General features: G+C 41.5%; 1 protein-coding gene across 9 annotated transcripts in view; it reads left to right on the top strand.

Moving 5' to 3' along the window:
• Positions 1-3,834: 3,834 nt before the first annotated feature.
• RNF111 (ring finger protein 111) overlaps positions 3,835-9,433 on the top strand; it is a 104,280-nt gene continuing 98,681 nt past the window's right edge. For 4 of the 9 annotated variants that reach the window (XM_032297303.1, XM_032297299.1, XM_032297301.1 and 1 more), the window contains exon 1: positions 3,835-4,229. The gene's annotated coding sequence lies outside the window, so the exon portion shown is untranslated. Of the gene's footprint in view, positions 4,230-4,297; positions 4,566-9,433 lie in introns of those variants that run through there. The other 5 variants (XM_032297305.1, XM_032297304.1, XM_032297300.1 and 2 more) reach the window with 3 other exon arrangements.

Below are 9,433 nucleotides of genomic sequence, written 5' to 3'. Positions count from 1 at the left end.
AATTTCCCAAGATCTTCCTAACTCTTCTATTAAATCTTAAATATTTTCTCCATTTCTTCCAAAGAGCTCACAAAACTGACAAAATAGTTACTCTCACTTGCAGACTTTATATAGTTGTGAAATATGATATAGATGATGGGCATTCCAGTCTTTCCTTCTGACTTTGGTAGTCTGTAGACATTTTCTTATTCCTCTTTATTGCAGGTGACTCATTAATTCAGCCCAGTATTTCCATGTTTAAATCAAACTCCTCAAATTCTTGCCAGGCTGATAGTTAGATACTGCTGGCCCATATATGCAGACTAATTTGGTAAACATTATTTGGCTGCAGTTTCAGGAAGGCAGAATTTGGTTTGGAGTGGATTTGGATAAACTTGATCTTTCCACAAGTGAGTAAAATTAATTTTCAGATATTTAAAGTGATTTGATTAAGGATTTCTGGTTTCTTGTGGCAAAATTGAGATTAGAATCCCAATCTCCTTATTCAGTACAGTTCAATAAATATTTATGGAGTGCTATGTTTCTACTAATGAGAGAAAGACATTTTCTCTGATTTTAAGTTTTGAGACAGGTATGTATGTAAATAATCATAATCCGTAGATGCATACTTAAAGACTGTAGAGAGTACTAAAACTGGATTAAGTCCATTTCAAGGGGTGGGGAGAGAGGCAAGGAAATGCTTCATGGGCGAGGGCCTGGAGGGATAAATAAGAGTTTGTTAAGCAGATAAAGTATGGGTGGGAAATGTGGAGGAGGCAGGTGAATTTTGAGACAATAACTGTGCCAAGGCAGGGTGATGGAAAAAAAAAAGAGATATATATCTAGAAGAATATGGAGTTAAGATCGGGTGAGTCTTGAACCTTATTGGTATTCTGAAGGGCAAGAAACAGTAGAAAAAGAAGAAAGATAATGGAAATAAAGAGGCGCTCAGTTGGGAAAAGTTTCTGTGGAGTTAGAGGAAATGAGATCCAAAGCTCATATGGAAGAATTAGCCTTGGATAGGAGTAGGGATAATCTTTCCATTGAAACACATGAGAGGGAAGAAGTGATTGTACAAATGCAATCAGGTTTGTCAGCTTCAGGGAGAAAATTGATAGTTATGTAGGAATTATATATATATATATATATATATATATATATATATATATATATATATTTTCCTGGAGAACTACAAGAAGTTTGAGAAGTCCACCGAGGCCCAGGAAGGGTTAGGGGACAGGATGGGAGCTAGGGCTGGTATGAAGTGGTAGTGAAGGATATGGATTTTGAAGGGCTTTATTTGCCATGTTAAGGATTTTAACTTGAAGGTGATGGAGGTCATTGAAAGATTTTAAGCAATTTAATGTCTAGTCAGTTTCTGCCATGCTCTGACTATGGCTTAAGGCTGAGTTTGGGGTGGTGTGGTGACAGTGGTGGAAGCAGAAGCATAGAAATCAGAAAATTGTGTGTAATTCAGGTGAGAGCTATCTCTAACCCCTATAATCTACCATTATTCCTCTAAATACAACTGCATAACACCTGTTTTTTCAGCGTCACTCCTTTTCTGCTCTGAGCTTTGATTTGTTGCCCTTTTGGCCATTATGTTAGTGACTATTCTGATTTTTAAAATCTCTTCCAGTCATTCTCCACCCAGTATTTTCCAAACCTTATATCTTAGTAGATGGCCCTATGTCATGTTTCACAGAGAAGTCAAGATCATTCAATGAACAAGCCCTCAACTTGCCTCCTGAAGCTAACATAGCTAAATTGTAGTATCACTTCTTCCTTCTCACCTGTTTCAGTGCAAAGGCTATCCCTTCTCCTATCCGAGGCTAACTTTCCATCTGAGCTTCGAATCTCATTTCCTCTGCCTCCATAGGTGTTTTTCTCCATTGAGCATCCCTTTATTTTCTTTATCTTTCCACTCTTTTTTTCTACTGACTCTTTTCCTTCAGCACCCCAATAGGGTTTGAGGCCTCACCCTCTTATTTCACCTGCGGTTTCTCAACTGCATTATTAATATTTTGGACCAAATAATTCTTTGTTGTGGAGAGGCCAGCACCCCTAGCCTCTATTCTAGTGGACAGATGTCGGTAGCCACACCCCTACTCCCTGAGTTGTAACAATCAACAATGTCTCTGGATGTTGCTAAACCATCCCAGCTTCAGAACCGCCGATTTAAAATAAAAATAAAAATAAAATAAAATAAAAAAACAACCACTGATTTAACCCAATATATCCAAAATATTACTTCAACATATTATAAATATTAGAAAGTACTGAGATTTTTCCATCTTTTTTTGTATTGTACCTTTGAAATTCGATGCGTATTTTTCAGTTAAAGCACTTCTCAATTTGTACTCACTTTTTTTTTCCTTTTGAGGAAGGGTGAGGGAAAAGGAAAAGGGGAAGGGACAGGGAGAAGAGGAGGGAGTCTAGCCACATTTTAAGTGCTCAGTAGCCACATGTGGCTGGTGCCTACCTAATTGAAAAGCACAGGTCAAAAGCTTTAGAAAAAAGGGTAGAGCTGGAAATACAGGTTTGAGAAGTCATGAGGCAGTAACAGTTAAAGCCATGGGAGAAGATAAGATAGTCCAGGCAAATTCTATGTTTAAGAGTGAAAAAATAGGAGGATTGAGGAAAATCCTAGTCAAATGTTCTTTTAGTTTCTCCACACAATCTGCTATCCTTGATTATTATTGTAATTTAAAAATCATTTTTGTGTTTTTTTCTTTTGGAGACAGAATCCTGCTCTGTTGCCCAGGCTGGAGTGCAATGGCAGGATCTCCGCTCACAGCAACGTCTGCCTCCTGGGCTCAAGCGATTCTCTTGACTCAGCCTTCCAAGTAGCTGGGATTACAGGCGTCCACCACCACGCCCGGCAGAAGTTTCTATTTTTAGTAGAGACGGGGTTTCACCATGTTGGTCAGGCTGGTCTTGAACTCCCGACCTAAGATAATCCACCCGCCTCGGTCTCCTAAAGTTCTGGGATTACGTCATGAGCCACCGCGCCCGGCCAAAATCATTTGTTTTCTTGAAGGACGTGGAGAATATGTGTGAACACAAAAAGCACTGAAACAGATGAGCTGGTGGCATAGGGAAGGAATTAATGTTTAGTGAACACTTAATTGGCAAGTAATGTTCAGAGCATTATATCAATTGTCTCATTTAATCTAACAAGAAGCTTTTGAGGTAAATATGTTATCTCAATTTATAGAGGAGGAAACTAAGATTTATAAGGGTCTCATAAATCCGAGAACTAGATTTTTGAAAGGAAGTCTGTCTGATGGACTCTAAAGCCCATTCTCTCTATCCTCCTAATGCCTATAATGAAGCATTTGTTGTCTACTGAGTTTTATAAAATAAACAAGGAAGCTTATGCGACTGTACAGCCAGAGTTAGCAGGATATCTCTTACCACTTTTGATTTGATTCCGGAAGCAAATTCGTTTTAACAGTGAGGTGCCGTGATCTTTATGTCATTAGCGCATATGATATGGATATCATTTATTGTGAAGGACACTAACCCATGACGTTTTTGTTTACGTGTATCTGTAAGTATATAGTCAGTAATTCTGTGGTTGGTTAACTTTTTAGTTAGAAAAAAATGAATCAAGATGTAGTCAGGATTTGGATTAAATGTTGAAAGCATAATCACCAAATAAAATTAAATAATGGGCTTTGTGACACCGTTCAGTTTCGCCCACAGACTGATAAAACCAGTACAAAGGGGGAGGGCCGGGACCGAGGGGGCGGGACGGTGAGAAACGGGAATGGAGCAAGCGCAGAAACAAACAGATGTTAATGGAGGCGTGAAGGCTACTGCGCTCTTACTTTCCGAACTGTCGTAAAGGCCCCTAGTGTCGTGCTCTCCTCGGTAGGGTAGGAATTGGTTAGGCGGCGGCGGCGGCGGCGGCAGGGGAGCAGCGGCAGTGGCGGCGACGGCGGGGAGGTGTTCGGACTGCGCAGCGTAGAAACGCCCGCAGCTTCAGAGAAGGAGTTCTTGCGGGACCAAACTAGGCATTCTGAACCCACGCCGGGTTAGCTGGGCCGAGTCCAGGCGCTGCCGCACGTACAGTTTTGGTGGCGGTGACAGACACTGCTCTTGAGTCTCGGGGCCTATTAGGCCGACGTCTGAGGCGCATATAGCAGGCTCTCGACGCAGTACTCTTCACGCGTTACATTTCTGTCTTCCTTCCTGGGTCAGTGATTCCCGGACCCTGGAAGAGAAGAGGGTGGCTAATGATTAAGGTGAGGGGAACAGGGGGGAGGGGATCCATTGGAGGCCGCGCGTGCGCGCACCGGGGGAGGGGCCGGGCTGGAGGGGAGAAAGAGGAAGGGCTGCGGCCGCGGAAGGCTAGGGTCGGCGACCGGCCGGTTATCGCTGGCTCGGTGGGGACTGAGGGTCTGCGTCTTTGCAGACGTTTTGTGTTTGGGCAAGGCATTCGTCTACCGACACACCCACAGCCTACAGGGAGGGAGTGTGGGTGAGGGGATTTCTCTCCGTCTTCCGACTCTCCCTAGAGTCTCCGGATGGGGGCTGAGGACCGGGGCGTGGGAGTGCGATTTGACAATGGAGTGTTGAAGGTAACCCGGACCCGGGGAGTTGGAGGGCGCTAAGTCAGCCCTGACGGCTAGGGAGTCGCCTGCTGCTGCTGTGATCAAGGAAACGTAGTCCGCGGAACAGCCGAAATACAGACGCGTCAGATTTTGTATGGAGTTGGCTTGTTGGTCATTTAAAAAGAAGCTTGATGTTTTTACTTTTGTCCTTAGATAATTTATCAGAGTCAATGGGAGTGCTGTCGTGGGAATATCTGTTCAGTGCTCCAGAAAGAGATTTGTCACAACAATTCTTAAATAGCTTATAGTAGATCTTTGCAGATGGGTATTTCTCAACCTAAGTGTAAGTTTTGATATTCGAAAAATACCAGGAAGTATAGGGTATTCATTTAATTTGTTCATGTGCGTAGTGTGGGGTGACTCCATTGTATTGTTGTAAGCTTTCCTGTTTCTTGATTTATGTGGGCATTAATTTAGAATTCTCTTGAATGGTGAGATGCCAGCTGACATAGACTTCGTTTTGTGGGAGTTCCTGTAGCTTTTGAACCTGACTTAATCCAAACTTTATTTCGTTTGGTATTTTATCTGCAATTTTCTTGTTTTAGGGACCTCTTCAACGAAAAGAATAAACTGGTAAAAAGATAAGCTAAGGTTCCATTTCCTTTCCCATTTGTGTGTGTGTGTGTGTGTGTGTGTGTGTGTGTGAGAGAGAGAGAGAGAGGGAGATGCTTGTAAATGCTTGAATGTGATTTTGAGAATGTCACACACAAGTTCTATAACACTGAACTTATTAGTAAAGATTACTTTTGATAGTTTGTTACTGTATGTATTTTCATAAACATCTTCATGTCAATATAAGCCACATTGTTTCACCCTAGTCATTGATTATATTTGTGAGGTAAAACAGATGGATAAGAAGCAAGCCCTTTTAAAATACCCTTCAACTGATTTTTTTTAAAGACTTGATTTATTTTATTTAGGACGCTTTCTTGTTTAACCTTGGACAAATGACTTTATCATCTCTCTCCTGCTCATTGTTTGTGACCAAAGATTCACAATAGTATTGTAAGAATTGGTGAGGGTGTTTATAAATTGGTCTGAACAATATTATAGGAAAATGTAGGAAGAGTGAGTCTCTCCTTGTTTATCACGGGTGCTGTATCGTGTGTAGATGTTTCTGTCACTTTTTAACTTTTGTTTGAGGCCAGGCGCGGTGTCTCAAGCCTGTAATCGCAGCACTTTGGGAGGCCGAGGCGGGTGGATCACGAGGTCAGGAGATCGAGACCATCCTGGTCAACATGGTGAAACCCCGTCTCTACTAAAAATACAAAAAATTAGCTGGGCATAGTGGTGCGTACCTGTAATCCCAGCTACTCAGGAGGCGGAGGCAGGAGAATTGCCTGAACCCAGGGGGCGGAGGTTGCGGTGAGCCGAGATCGCGCCATTGCACTCCAGCCTGGGTAACAAGAGTGAAACTCCATCTCAAAAAAAAAAACAACAACAAAAAAAACTTTTGTTTGGTGTCTGTTGGCCACTTGTTTGGTAGTTGTTTCACCAGAAAGAGAGTTGGTTTTTGAAGAAAGGTATAAACAAAGTGACTTCCTTTTGGTGAAAAATGCGTTACAGCAGAGGTTACACCGTAAACGAATTTCTCATTGGTGCTCCATTTCTACAGATTATTGAGAGAGAGCTATACTGATGTTTAAGAGAACAGCTCCTTGCTTGTGTAACGCTGAGGTATAGTCACTTATCAGATACTCCTAAGTAGTTATTTTACTTTAAAATAAAAAATGTGAAAGAAACTAATTGAATCAAACAGTTTAGATTTTTAGATGTTTCTTTTATTGTTGTAGTTTAAAAAGGAGTTTCTGTATCATGCTTTACTTAAGGCATGCTTATATGTGCTCTTCTTTTGAGTTTTTCTCCCCCTTTGGGCTAAGACTTAAATAGGAAATAAAAGAGACAGTCTAAAAAATGATAGCAGTTAAAATATGTTATAACTTGACATTAACATTCTGTGGGTAACATTATCTTATGAATCTTAGGGCTAGAGACAGGAGATCTAGATTTTAGATCTATCTTTGCATGCTATACATAAGATCTGCCAGTTTATTGGTAACCCTCCTTGGGCTTCAGCTCTCCCTGTTTACATGAGAGTTGTAGAATAGGTAACTCTGGTGTTCTCTAGGTTCCAAATTTAATGGTTTGTGTACCTAGGTAGGTTTTTGATATTCGTTGTTGTATTCGTCATAATCCAATCCCCAGAAAGAAATGCTGTACTGAAAGCACCAATTCCCTCATGATAGGTATATGGATAAAACCTACGATGAAACTGTGTGCCAGGCATGGTGGCTCACCCCTGTAATCCCAGCACTTTGGCAGGCCAAGGCAGGCAGATCACTTGAGGTCAGGAGTTCCACCAGCCTGGCCAACATGGTGAAACCGCATCTCTACTGAAAATACAAAAATTAGCCGTGCGTGGTGGTGTGTGCCTGTAGTCCCAGCTGCTTGGGAAGCTGAGGCAAGAGAATGGCTTGAATCTGGGAGGTGGAGGTTGCAGTAAGCTGAGATCATGCCACTCACCGCACTCCAGCCTGGGCAACAGAGCAAGACTCTTTGAAGACAAACAAATAAACAGAAACCTGATTGTTGTTCCACATATTATTGCTATTGCTGTAGCATTGTAGATATTAATTACTCAAGCTTTAATAGCTTTCAGATGGTAATAAAAATGAATTTTTTTTATTACTCCTGATAACATTTAAAAAATCATCCTGAATGATTTTTCAGAAAGCTGTGATTATTGTTCAGTAAAAGTCCAGAGTGACATTTGAATGTCTTATACCTCTGGTTTTTTCTTTCCTGCATCCTACAGATTCTTGGTAACAGCTGGCCCAGGTTTCTACAAGTATTCAATTTATATAATTACATGAAGAGTGAATTACAAATGTTTAGAGGCAAATACTTAGCTGAGGCTAGGTGCCTTGGCTTACACCTGTAATTCTAACACTTTGGGAGGCAAAGGCAGGCAGATCACGAGGTCGGGAGTTCCAGACCAGGCAGGCCAATATGGTGAAACCCTGTCTCTACTAAAAAAAAAAATACAAAATTTAGCCGGGTGTCATGGTGGCATGCGCCTGTAATCCCAGCTACTTGGGAGGCTGAGGTATAATGGCTTGAACTCGGGAAGTGGTGGTTGCAGTGACCTAAGATCGTGCCACTGTGCTCCAGCCTGGGTGACAGAGTGAAACTCTGTCTCGAAAAAACAAAACAACAAAAAGACCCCCAGTACTTAGCTGAGCTTACATTTTAAATAGCAGTACAGCATTTTATGTAGTTACATGTATTGAATGTCTTATGTTCTAGTCACTGTCACTGGTCTTCAGTGAAGGCTGTCTGCCTTAATGGAGCTGGCATTCTGTTGTGTTTGGGGGAAGATAATAAACAACGGTTTCAGGTAGTGGTGAGTGCTGTGAAGGAAATAGGAGCATGTAATATGGCATGGATAGAAGTGATTTTTCTATTGATTGAGTGGTTAGGGAGGGCCTTTTTTTTTTTTTTTTTCAAAGAGATGGGGTTTCACCATGTTGACCAGTATGGTCTCCATCTCCTGACTTCGTGCCCACCTTGGCCCTCCAAAGTGCTGGGATTACAGGTGTGAGCCACCACGTCTGGCAGGGAGGGCCTTTTTTGAGGGTAATTTGGCTTGTGACTTCATTGACTAGAAAAAAATCAGCCATAGTGACGATTTGGAGGAAGACTGCTACAGATAGCAGGAACAGCAGATACATTGGATGAGGTTTGAGTCTAGAGAATCTACAAATATAAATTAATTGTTTGGTTTGTCTATTAAGCTTTTCATATTTGCTGCCAGATGATGTAGACAGAAAGATAAAAATTATTTTATGTGTAGTAACCAAATGCAATATGTTGGTGTTGTTTAAATCCTGACTCAAACCAATAATAGAAAGTCATTTTTGAAACACTAGGGGACATCTGAATATGGATGGGTATTAGATGATATCAAGGAGTTACTGTAATTTTCTTAGGGCTGAAATGGCATTATGTTTATGTAAGAAAATGATGACTTTTTTTTTTTTTTTTTTTTTTTTTAGTTTTAGAGACTGAGGAATGAAGGAGAAAACTTGCAGATGTCTGGCATTTTATTTTATTATTATTTTTTGAGACAGAGTTTCGCTCTTGTTGCCCAAGCTAGAGTGCAATGGCATGATCTGGGCTCACTGCAAACTCTACTTTCTGGGTTCATGCAATTCTCCTGCCTCAGCCTCCAGAGAAGCTGGGATTATAGGCACACGCCACCACTCCTGGCTAATTTTTTGTATTTTTAGTAGAAATGGGGTTTCACCATGTTAGTCAGGCTGGTCTCAAACTCCTGACCTCAGGTGATCCACCCACCTTGACCTCTGAAAGTGCTGGAATTACAGGCATGAGCCACTGTGCCCAGCAATGTCTGATATTTTAAACAGATACCAGATAAAAACCAAAAGAAAGTGATGGAGGGAGATGAGATAGATGAAGTAGGTGGTCTGGCATAATCTGGATAATTGTTGTGTTGGGGTGATGGGTACATGGGTGTTAACAATGTTGTTCTCTTCCTATGTGAGGTTTGAAAATGTTCATATTGTAAAATACTGTTTTTTGACCAGGCACAATTGCTCATGCCTGTAATCCCAGCAGTTTGGGAGACTGAGGCAGGTGAATTGCTTGAGCCCAGGAGTTCAAGACCAACTTGGGCAATGTGACGAAACTCTATGTGTACCAAAAAAATACATTAGCCAGGCCATGATGGCACATGCCTGTAGTCCCAGCTACTTGGGAGGCTGAGGTAAGAGGATGGCTTGAGCCCAGAAGACAAAGGTTGCAGTGAGCCGAGA

This window comes from Sapajus apella, unplaced genomic scaffold, assembly GCF_009761245.1.
Source record: "Sapajus apella isolate SASKATOON/1434 unplaced genomic scaffold, GSC_monkey_1.0 scaffold37, whole genome shotgun sequence".
In the NCBI taxonomy this organism is placed as follows: domain Eukaryota; kingdom Metazoa; phylum Chordata; class Mammalia; order Primates; family Cebidae; genus Sapajus; species Sapajus apella.
The sequence above is the reverse complement of the archived record's forward strand: the minus strand, read 5'-3'. Positions and strand labels throughout refer to the sequence as shown.